Source organism: Lycium barbarum, chromosome 1, assembly GCF_019175385.1.
Source record: "Lycium barbarum isolate Lr01 chromosome 1, ASM1917538v2, whole genome shotgun sequence".
Taxonomy (NCBI): Eukaryota; Viridiplantae; Streptophyta; class Magnoliopsida; order Solanales; family Solanaceae; genus Lycium; species Lycium barbarum.
This window is the reverse complement of record NC_083337.1, coordinates 889481-902324: the sequence shown is the minus strand read 5'-3', so window position 1 is coordinate 902324 and position 12844 is coordinate 889481. Positions and strand designations below refer to the sequence as shown.

The window sequence follows — 12844 nt, the reverse complement described above, 5'->3', positions numbered from 1 at the left end:
AGTCCTCCATTTGAACACCACTTTTCTATCTGCAAAACTTCTCTTTTCTTTCGGTTATTATGTAACACCCCGCATCTTGGAACTAAGTTTAAGCTCATATTATTAGAGTTCTAGTGGAAACATTGAAGGTTTGAACGTTTTGCGAAAATAGTTGATAGGCCTAGTTCAGGCAGCAATAACTCCTTGATCGGTTTGGAATTTTGGAAGGTACTATCAATGAAGTTGTAGTACGTAGAAATACCTTTCTAACGATATAAGGACCAAGCCAATCAGAGATCGGAGCAAGGAGATATGATCGTCTCAATATGGCTCTTCAAATCCTATAGAATCGGCTAAGTTTTTGATACGTCTTCCTTACAGTCAAATTTCATGAAAATCCGTTGGGAATTTGAGAAAACTTACTTAATGAAAGTTGTAGCCCTTTGAAATAGCTTTCCAACGGTATCTTACGGGGGTCAAACGGACATCTGTGCAAAGAGTTATGCCCATTTTACTGAAGCATGTTCGCTGGAAATTCTGCCAGCGTAACGGTGACGTTACGGACCGTAACACGTGTGACGGGCCGTAACAGTGGACCGTAACGTCCCGAAAATTTCCAGAACCTCACTGGAAATTTTCACCAAGGTACGGTACCAAGTTACGGTCCGTACCTCGTGTTACGGGACCGTAACAGTGACCGTATCTTGGTCCGTATGTACGTTTCGGGTCACCTGACTTCGGGAGGCCATAACCCTATCATAACTTGGGAATTTGGGAAAACTCAAAGAACGAAAGTTGTAGATAATTGAAATAACTTTCCAACCATAGGTTGTGGGTTCACATACGACATCGGGATAGGGATATATGAACGTTTTAAGACAGAAAGGTCCCAACCCATTTTCAAGTTGGGTCAAACCCATTTCCCCTTGGTATATAAGGGAAATATAACCCTAGCAGCCCATTTTTTTTCTCCAAATTCATATTTTAGAGAGATGAAGTGAGAGAGAGGGGAAATTAGAGAGAGAAAGTAGAAAATCAACCAAGTTTAAGGCCCCGAATCCCAAAGCTTGTGAAGGATAAATTGTAGTACAAGTTGTTGTCGTCATTTTGAGCTAAAGATCGGACTTGGGGGTGTTGATTTCGTGATTACTACTCTTGAAAGGTAATGTTTCTACTCCCTAATCATTTATGGTTGTGAATTGATGAATTCTTGGGAGAATAATAATTGGGTTTGTTGAAGAGGATTATATGAACTATGTTAGAGTTGTTGGATTGTTGACTTGGGATTGTTGTATTCATATGGATGATGTAGAATGATGTTAATTACATCTAATTGAGATTGTAGTGTTAGCTAGAAGTAAAAGAATGGGGATTTGGTGAAGAAAACACCATTAATGAGGGTTATAGAGCTTCATGCCCACTAAGTGTTTGATAAAATGCTTAGATGAACAAAACATGGATATTGTTGCTAATATAGAATCCCTATGACTTGTATTGCTATAGATTGAAGTTGAAGGGGTTGAAGGACATTGTGATACGCTCAAAAGCGGGAAGTTAAGGTATGTAGAACTTCCATCCACATGTGGGAATCTCTACGTTCTTCCCCATGATCCGTTTCGTAAAAATCTATGAAGTTCAAATCCTAGGGCATTAAATCCAATATATTGGTAGCCCGTAATTATGTATGTATGTACACGAATTTCGTATCTATGTTCGTTATTGTATTCCTAATCTTCCATTATTGATATTAGGAATCCTAGCTTAATCCATGAATCATGAATTCCTCCTCATGTGTTCTCATTATGTTCATATGAAACTTTATGATTTTATCTAGCAAGTTACAAGCATGTTTTCAAGTCAATTATATATATGATTTCGAAATATTCTTATTACTCATGAATCAAGAACATGTTTGCAAGATTTTGACAAGTTATCTTATGAAACTATTTTACAAGTTATTTCATGAAAACCATGTACAAGCAAGTTATGATTCATGAAAACCATGTACAAGCAAGCTATGATTCATGAAAACCATGTACAAGAAAGTTATGATTCATGAACACTATGTACAAGCAAGTTATGATTCATGATATACCATGGGCAGCAAGTGCCACTATTTTTCATGTTCATGTTTTGGGAGTTGCATTAATTACCGAGGAGGGCTTCAGATAGCCTGAAACTACGTAGCCACCGTAGGATGAGGATCGCTCCACCCATGTCCCGGACGATCTCTCATAATGATTGGATCCTTTCATATTTTATCAAATCTCATGTTCCCTGGCAAGGACTGAGTGTTCTGCTGGCGGGACGCAAGCACCAGACCATGGATCGGTTATAAGTTATTGCTCTCCCTACTTATCATGTTTTTACTGATGTTATATATATATATATGCATATGTACTCATGCTCATGTTCATCTCCAGGTTTTCAGTTTCAGTTCTTATCATGTTATTCCATGTCCCATGTTATTTCTTTCAGTTGCTTTACATACCAGTACATTCAATGTGCTGACGTCCCCTTTTATTGCCCGGGGGCCTGCATTTCACGATGTAGGTACGAACTTACAGGACGACGCCTCTACTCATTAGGATTTGCACGTACCAGCTTATTGGTGAGCCCCATCTCATTCGGGGTTTAGACATTGTATTTTCCTTATTTAGTTTTGCATCTAAAGGTATGCTGGGGGCCTTGTCCCAGTAAGTATGTTTTCCAGTCAGACTCATGATAGAGGTTTCATAGACTAGACAAGTCAGTTATGCTATGTCAGACATTCGGAATCGTATAGCCATTTTTGGCTCATTCGTGTTATTTCCGCACTCATGTTTAAACAAGTGTTTTTATTAAGTATTATGACTTACTACATTTTATAAAGGCTCATCATGCATTCACGTTATATTTCCGCTCATGTATGCCTCATGATAGTTCAGCAGGCCATGTGGTTCGCTCGGTCACATGCAGTCAGGCACCGAGTGCCGTGTTACGTCCAGGCCATGGTTCGGGGCGTGACATATTAGTATTACAATATGCGGTCTAACGGGCAAATTAATGAACTGTCTGTTAACTTTTCCATTGTTTTCCTTGTTTTATATATTTTATTTACGACTGAAGATAGATACTAGAGTATAAGTTATCAATTCAAAAAAAAAAATGGAAGATAAATATTGTTATGGTAAAAAAGATAGGAAGTGAGAAAAGTTATTAATATATTTATGGATAAGATAATGTGTTGCTATGATTGTGGGATTAATAAAAAATTTGGAGGCAAATATATGAACACCTCATGCAGATATGGCATAGAATGTGGTTTACACCTCGGATTGAGCGCGTGAGAAGCATAATCACTTTTTTATCTCTTGGCCATTAAATTTGGGTAGGTAAAAGTTCAACGAGCCGGTATGCTCCTATTTAAAAGAGGACAAAGATGCTCCTAAAATACATAGAAATAAATTGTCTCAAAAGATTAAAAAATATCGAAGTTCAGATAGATGTGGCAAAAGATAGAAAATAATGTAACTTAGAAACTTTTTATAGGTGATAACAATTAGAAAATAACAATATATCAGAAAATTTCTAATGGTAGAGTTAGATAATCCTCAAGTACGAAATATTATAAAATTATGAATTCAAACAAACACTCAGATAATGAGAATTCCCGCAACCTATTCCAACCACTGATTCCAACTAACTTCAAATTAAGACAGTGTTATTATTCTTATTTACATTCACTCATCTTTCTACAAAAGTGTTCCACTTATTTGTGTTTTGTGTCATTACAGTCACCTTATTTAAGTAAATTTTTTTGATATAGGATAAATGGAGCTTTGCTCACCAAAATTTAAGCAATATTTTTTTTGCCTCCAGTGACATCTGGATTTACGGTCTCTTCTCCTACTTTATTATTAACAGCTAGGTCACACCATTGGGTAACCAAATTGAGGGTCTCTCTCTCTCTCTTGATCATAGTTCATATGTAGCCTAAAGGAGGAACTAGATATGAAGCACCAGTGGTCTAGTGGTAGAATAGTATCCTGCCACGGTACAGACCCGGGTTCGATTCCCAGCTGGTGCATTTCCTTGGGACTTGCTGTGATGATAGATCTGCGCTAAATGCGGTGATATGGGTCTCCGCACTTGTCCGATACACAGGACGAAGTGTGTTGCGCATCTGAGCTTGTCCCTTTTTTGGGATCTTTCTTTTTAAGGTTAGTCAATAAACTAGTAGTAGCATAAAAAAAGCCTATTTATATATGAGATAGTGTTTTCAGAATCCTCTGTTAATGTGCTTGTTTATTACAGTATTATTCAAAATTTTAGGCTACATACTGACAATCTTGAGGTACACTTTTAAATGTTTGGAAACAAAATGAACCTTTTAGAAACAATCAAGAAGGTATGTTTTGTTTAAAAAGTTCAAACTTTCTCTATGGCAAAGCGACTCATGAAAAATAATTTTTCTACATAGATTGCATCCTGAACTATACCTGAAAAGTCGAGTTCACACTCCAACTAATCGGGTAACCTATTACCCTCTAACCATCTAAAAAGTGTATTAAATGCCTCCCTGATACACATATAACCAATTGCACAAGGGGGAGGCGTTACATACTCGCGCCACGTCGGAAATCTTCTAAATTTTACTTATATATCCTTTTCCTTTTCTTTATTCATTTAATTTTTCTTTTGTTAATTATATTACACTAATTAATCCCTAATTAACCATTAAAATTCTTCAATAATTATATCTTCTTCATTACTAAACCACTCCACCACCCCATCTCACCGGAAACACCATATCCGCCACCACCGCCACTACCACCAATTTTTATCTTCTAAAAGTGTCATTTTGCTATTAGTTTCATAATTAATTATCATTTATTGTAACTTAATCTTTTTTCTTTTTCCATTTATTTTTTCAAAAAATCAGACGGGCCTCCAAAAATGGCAACATCCAAATCTAGTTGCCGGAAAACTCCATTAACGACAGCAGGAAGGAAATGAAAAAAGCTCCAACAAGAACACAAACGTCCAAACACGAAGGAACGCCCATTTTTTGCTTGTTTGAAAATTGATGAAAAATCAAAAAGCCTTTTGCTATTTCTTTTGTATATCACTGTGGAAGGGTGATGAGGCTACTAGCACAAGTTGAAAAAAAAAAAAAAGAGAATGGAAAAGGAAAAAGAAGGAGAGAGAAAGAAGATGGAGGAGGCGTGAGGGTGTCCAGATGAACGAGAAAGGGAGATGAGCTCATCAGAGCTCCGGCAATGGCTGCAATGGGATGAGGTCGTGAGATTGTAGGGGGGGGGGTATGAAGAAGAAAAGGAGGGGTGGGGTGGATTAAAAAAATATGAACTTTGCAATAAAAAATAAATGAATAATTTTTATCAAAACACGCCTTTTTAAAATTATTTTTATATTTTGTGCCACATTAGCTCTCAGGGAGACATTTAATACACTTTTTAGATGGTTAAGGTGATAATAAGTCACCCGATTAGTTGGAGTGTGAACTCGACTTTCGGGTATAGTTCAGGGGACAATCTATGTATTTTGCCCTTATAAAACACCCTCGATCATAAAAGAGAACTTCAAACTTCAAGGTAGTACTCCCTCTGTTTGAGTTTTCGACTAATTTTACGTTAGTTGTTAGCTTATCAAATTTTTCATCTTTGAATTTGGATCGGCAATGTAAGCAAATTCACACAAGTCAGATAATTTTGGGATCTGAACATCTTTAGCAAATCGGTGAAAAAGAATCACTAGCCTAACTATAATAGTTCTTAAAAATAAAAAGATAAAAACTCGATAACGAATTTTAACTGGACCGTTAGCCAGGTCTCGTATAATGCACAAAAAAGTTGCGTTAAAGGTAGTTTGATAACTTTTTCTCAATATGGAAGGATCTGACACGCACCCGATACCATTTTAGGAGAGTTCGAGTAACTGAAATTTGAGGTGGTGTTTGGGAATCGGTTGTTAGTTATTACAATATTATTCAACTTTTAGGCTTGATACTGACAATCTTGAGGTACACTTTTAAATATCTGGAAATAAAATGAACCTTGAAACAATCAAGAAAGTATTTTTTGTTAAAAAATTCAAAATTTCTTTATGGTAAAGTGAGTCATGAAAAATAGGTTTTTTCTTTCCTCTTATTAAATACCCTCCGGTCTCAACCATAAAAAGAGAACTACAAAGTAGTACTCCCTCTATTTTAATCTATCAATTCACGTTGGTTATCAGCTTACCAAAATTTGTTGTAAGCTTAATAAAAATAGTAATACTCAAATTAATAGAAATACCAGCTTAGCATGTGTCAAGTAGTAGTTATTGAGGCAAGAAAGATAGATATCAAGCATGTTGTTTACAGACAGGTGTCAGATGACTTTGGCAAATATGGGACCCACTACCCTGTCTATCGAGATTGACTACATATAAAGGCACTAAGCACGTGACTCGTTATATGAGGCCAGGTCTGACCAAATGCATTGACACCATGGCCGGTTGAGTCAATATGGTCCCATTCGCACATTTTCTTATGACTTTTTTGCCCTTAATTAGTGTGACCAATTTTCTAGACTTTTAATGGGCCTGTTTGGCCATAAGAATTTTTCAACTTTTTTCTGGAAAACATTTTCACTTTATTTGAAAATCAACGTCTTGCCATGTAAGCTATATTTGGAATTTGAAAAACAACTAAAGACCTGTTTTCACTTTCAGTACATTCAAACAACCAAATATTCTTTGCAAAAATTATAACCTAACGCAACTCCATCTTCAACTCCAACTTCAAAATTTCAAATAAAGTGAAAAATATTTGATTTTCATGGCCAAACGCCTACTTAGTCACTAATACTCCTCCGGTGTTCAAAAAGAGTGTCCATTTAAATAGATAATTTGATTATATTAGTTATAATTAAATAAGTATTGAGATTTGATCACTTAACACTTAATAAGGGTATATTTGAACAAATAAGGTTAATTCTTTCTTAATTTGGTAAGTGAACACTCTTTTTTAACAAAAAAAATAAAGGCTAAATAAAGGATAGACACTCTTTTTGAACCGAATGGAGTATTTATTACGTGCCTTAAAGACCAAGGTCAAATTGTTTTTTACTTTAATTTTATATAAATATTACATAAACTTTATTTTCGTGAGCTTGCTCATATTGTTAGTCTCGAAGCGAGATGAATGAGCAAGATATGATAAGATGACAGTCAGCCTAAAACTTTGCAACTGATAATGAATACTCATAATACAATTTGAATGAAATTGTGAGGATTCATATAGTTTGAGCTCAGATTATTTGGGACTAAGAGCCCGTTTGGATTAGCTGAAAAAAAGTGACTTTTAAGCATAAGTGCTTAACGTACTTTTACGTGCTGAAAATTATTTTATAAATAAGCAGTTACGTATTTAGATAAAAATGTTTAAAGGGATTTTAGAAATAAGGGTAGTATTGGAATTAATAGAAAATATAAGGGATAAAACGGTAAAGTTGTTGGTCAAACCAAAATGACTTTTAAGTTAAAAGAAAATAAGTTGGGGTTGAGCAACTTGTTGATTTTGACTTATTTTAAGCATTTTTAACTTAATTTAAATTATTTTTTAATTTTGTCAAACACTCAAATAAATTAAAAATGTCTTATAAGCTAATTTAATCAACTTATAACATAAGCCAATTCAAACGGGCTCTAAAGGCATTAAGCACGTGACTCGTTATGTGGGGCCAGATCTGACGATTGCATTGACTCCATGGCTGGTCGAGTCTATGTGGGTCCCATTCATACAATTTGTTATGACCTTCTTACCCTTAATCAGTTTGACCAATTTCCTAAACTTAGTGAATATACGAGTTTAACTTAATTGACTATTCAACTTGCCAACTACGCTGAAGGTTCCGTGAGGAAAGGAAATTTAATAATGAAACAATTTTAAGCATATTTATTATGTGCCCTAAAGACCAAGGTCAAATTGTTTTTTTACATTTATTATTTTAAATAATCACTAGGTAAACTTTGTTTGCGTGATCTTGCTTGTATTGTTAGTATCAAGTCAGGATACAGGAGGAAGGTGCGGTAAGATGACAATTAGCGTAAAACTTATCAACTCATAATGAATCCAGTAATACAATTTAAATAAATTCGCGAGGATTCATATAGTTGAGTCCAGCTTATTTGGGACTAAATGTAGTGGTTATGTATAATCATCAGATATTCAGAGGAGCTCACTAACTCAAATTATTTTGTATTTGTGCAGCAAAATTTATTAAAGGGACAAAAAATTCCTTACCACAAATATTTTTATTCCAAAAGCTCAAACCAAAAAAATCTAATTATATATAGGAGAATTTCATCTATCACCCTACCCCTACAAAAACTCTTTACATTTCTTTTCCAATGCATTCCTATTTGCATTTGCAATAGACATTTTCTTCTAATCATGAAAAAAAATGATTGATTTATTTGCAACAAATTCATATGGGTTGCTAGTGCTAGTATTAGAAGAAAAAGCTTTACAATGTGATAGGACTTTGTTTTCGTCTCTTAATGGACTTTGCAGTCTTTGCTTAACACGGAAACGTACGTGGAGTCCAAAATAACATACATTCAACGATTATATGAAACAACTTGATTAGCCATTGACAGATACTCCCTCCGTCTCATAACAAGTGTCACCTTAGTCAAAATACGCATATTAAAAAATTAATAATGAAATGTGAAATTTACTAAATTACTCATATATAATAAAATAAACTATTTTTTCCGCTTGATTAGAGCATGCACAAGTAGTAAATCTTTTGATATTGGGAATCCAACAATACCAAGTTAGTATGTGGCTTTTTTCAATCATCATTTAGATGTTACTTTAACTTGTAATTTTTGTCTAAGGGTAGAGTAGGAAAAATTAGTCAATTTATGTCTTGATTTCTTAAGATACACTTATTATGGGACAAAAAAATTTGAATAAGATAACACTTATTATGGGACGGAGGGAGTATTAAACTTCTTGAAAATGTTAGTCTAGTTTCATTTTCATGAATCTCCTTCCTTCCATTAAAAATTAAAAATAACGGAAAGGAACAAAGAATAAAGTTAAAACTCATTAAAAGAGTATGTTGGCTTAACTGATCAAAAGTTGCCAATACGAAATAAATGTTAAAAACACTTTAAATATTGAAGTGTTCTATACATAAATATTGCGTATTTACTATTGAAGTGTTGATAAAAGTTTTCTGTTTGAATAATTAAACGTCCTTAAAGCTATTTATAGAAATATAAACAAGAAAAATATCTTTATCCGTATAAGGACGAAAAACGAAAACTAAATAAAAGGGAATTAGGGATTATATTTTAGAACGGTTATTTTGAAAATATTAGGGATAAAAAAAAAAAAAATCTAATCTGACCAATAGTTCTTATTAGTTGAAAGTTATAAGTTGGAGGTGACACACCTATAACTTTAAGCTGATTTTTGTTTCAAATATGCAGTGCTTACCACTCACGTAATAAATAAATAAATAATTGCATAAACATGTGTGATCAACTTATAAACTCGCCCAAGTACCATCTAAGTTGATTTTTTCTTTTGTTAACCCGTGTTCTTTTTTTTTTCTTTTTCTATTTTGCATTATTATCAATGACTAATCAACAGCCTGGTTGGCATTAGACAGAAATTAAGTTTCTTTAATTTGTCCTTTTAATTTCTTTTCAATAAAGTTGTTTGTTTGAAAACAAAATTCCTTTCGATAAGACTCCCAAAACATAAGTGGTTTGGTCGAATATTGGAATCCAACTATTGTTGTTATGCGTGGTCATTATGATGGCCGGCACCAGCGTGCCATAAAGAGTAATCAAATACCAATTCTATGGTCTTTGGTTCACATTCTTATTAATTATTATTACATGTTTGAAAAGATGCCTTGCAATTAAGTATATAATTTTGAATTAGTTATTTGGAAATATATTTATTTGATCAGTATGAAATTGAATATAATTAAGGGGACAATCATACTTTACAATTGTGGCAATTAACCTCCTTATTTTAGCGTTTCGACGTCCCTATAAGACCCCCAAAAATGGACAAATTCCTTAACCAAGTCAGTATTACTACTTAAAACTTGTTGAAATGATTTAGGTTGGGGCTCGAAAAACTCGGTTGAATTTGAACACCATTGAAACAAATGTGAATGAAAATCAAATGAATAATACACAATTGGTCCAAATAATAGCTAGATGGTGGTACTTACACTTAGCCATAATCCATGGCCAAACCTATAAATTACACTAAGAATATTTCATAAGGTTCAAATTTTGATACACACACACGCAAAATAATATTTGATATATATAATTTTCCAGTAAATGGGATTCAACTTGCTATGATATAAATATTTTTTCAGTAAATGGTATTCAACTTGCTAACTTTCTGTACTATGAGAGATATAATTGGGAAGAAGCTATATGAGACAAGGTGGGAGTGGCTTCCGTGGAGGACAAGATGAGAGTGGCTAGGATAAGATGGTTCGGGTATGTGTAGAGGAGGAGGAGCGCGGACGCACCAGTGAAGAGGTGTGAGAGTTTGGTCATAATGAGTGTTAGGAGAGGAAGAGGCGGGCCGAAAAAGTACTGGGGGAGGTGATTCGGCAGGACATGGCACAACTCCAGCTTACTGAGGACATGACCCTAGATAGGAAGATTTGGAGGTCGAGGATTAAGGTAGAAAGTTTGTAAGTAGCTGAATATTATAGCACCTTTATGTGGATGGCCTGGGGGTGGGGGTGGGGTGGGGTGGGGGGTATTCTCCTTTTCTCACTAAGTAGCTGAGTATTGATGCCGTTATTTTTTTTCTTTCTAGCCTGTTTTGGTAATGCGTTGTTGTGCCAAAGGTCATATTGGAAACATTCTCTCTGCGTACATCCTACCCTTCTCCGATTTCACTTTATGGAATTACAGTGGGTATGTTGTTGTTTTATCTAATGTCGTAATCAAACATTACTTTAGTTATGTGGCAATTATATATTTTTTATCGACCAATCAAACACTATCTTTTTTTTTCTTATGCAAACAAAACATAAACATTTATTACAAAGAGTACCATTCTGGTAGGAAGCTAGTACGATGAGATATTGTCAAAATTATGTGTGGATCCAACTCTAAGTTCGACAAGTTCCACTAGCTTTTTCCATAAGAGTGTGTAGGAATTCTAACTCACTATTGTGAAGTAAACGTAATACAGTTAGGCTGTACACTTGTACTGTTGCAGAGACGAAAGTTTATTGCGTGCTCACATGTAATGTGCGCTACTATTATTCAAACTGGTGATTCTATTGGCGTAGTTTCAGAAAATTTGAACTTAATTTCAAATATTAATAGTCCAATTTTGATTTTGAAAATTAATCAAGTTATTACTCGATAAACAAAATGTCAAAAACGGAATGTTAATTGAAACAAAAAAGGAGAACAAAATCTATTGATTCTCTTTCAACTTGTTAAATCGTAAGTGTCACGATTTCTTTCACATGTGAGGTATTTGGTTCAAGTTCTGATGGTTCCGTACCAAGAAAAGGAATAGAAGAAGCGCTGACTATTTCATGCATGCTCTATCTAGTTCGAGAGGATATAACTGTTGTAATTTGGCAGAGCTCCACTTTTGCAATTGAGTATATTTCCAATGAATAGTTTCTTTAATTTTTTTGTTTTTGATTTTTCATTCCATGTCCGATACCTACTTTAGAGTCATAGTAATTTTGGCTCGCGCTGAAAAATCTCACTTTGAAAATAAAGTGTTCCCCACGAATACGAACTCAAAACTTCTGATTAATGATGAATAGTAATTGATTTCACATACCATAGAAGTATTGAAGGGGAAGGCAATAAATTCTAGAGCTTGAAAAAAGAGAGCTGTATCCTCCATTTATTTCTCCAACTACACACATCCCATCTTCTAGTTCTCCTCTTTCACGTGAATAGGTATAATCTCTCACATAAAGCCAACCGGCAAATTCATTTGGGCTAAAGGGAGCATAATCAAGACTACTAATTGCAGTTATAATCTCATTGTTACTTTTTTAGTTTCACATTTAATGTGGGGTTATTATTCCCTAACAACATTTTTCTTTTTCACCTTTCTATCTTCTGTTCACATTAGGCTTTTAAGAAACTAGTTAAGATACCTATTACAATGTTTTTTAAGGGAGTGTTTGAGATGGCTTTTAGAAGATTTCTGTAATTTTATCAATTTAATCCACTATGTCCTCTAGAATGAGGGTACTTAGTGGATGTATACTTTCCACAGCTTTCTTTCCTTACTTAAGTCTACTTAGTGGATGTATACTTTTTAGGTGTCTTCTTGACCTTTCGACCGATGTTCTAATATAACCCTCCGATTTTATGGTTCTCCCTGGCTACGAGGTCTCACACGGGTAGAGTTCGGTATTCCTTTTTTAACGAGTTCACGTGTTTGAATGAAATCTCATGGAGTAAGAGAGCTCGTATATTAAAACAGAATAAGTACAAGTGTCCATAAACTATTCGATCTTATTTTTACTATCAAATAATATTCGAAACTCTTTTTTTAATCATCAAATATCTGAAATTTATTGGTTCGATTAATTTGAATTTATTTCACGTTGGTCATATACTCCTATTAAAAGAGAAAATGCTCCACGTCAATTGCTTTTCCATTTCTAATTTCTCTAACACTCCTTGATGGTAATAAAAATTTACTACTATCTCACTAGTACTCCATCCGTTCACTTTTATTTGTCTACTATGCACTTTGCACACCCCTCAAGAAATAATAAATGAAGTGCATATTTTATCATATTACTCATATTAATTGGTGTATGACTTCATAATGATTTGGAAT

The 12844-nt window shown here is 34.3% G+C and overlaps 1 non-coding gene across 1 annotated transcript; it reads left to right on the top strand.

The window, feature by feature from the left end:
• Positions 1–3977: 3977 nt before the first annotated feature.
• On the top strand, positions 3978–4048 carry TRNAG-GCC (transfer RNA glycine (anticodon GCC)). The gene has a single exon. It is a non-coding gene; the product is annotated as a tRNA-Gly (tRNA).
• The last annotated feature ends 8796 nt before the right edge of the window (positions 4049–12844 follow it).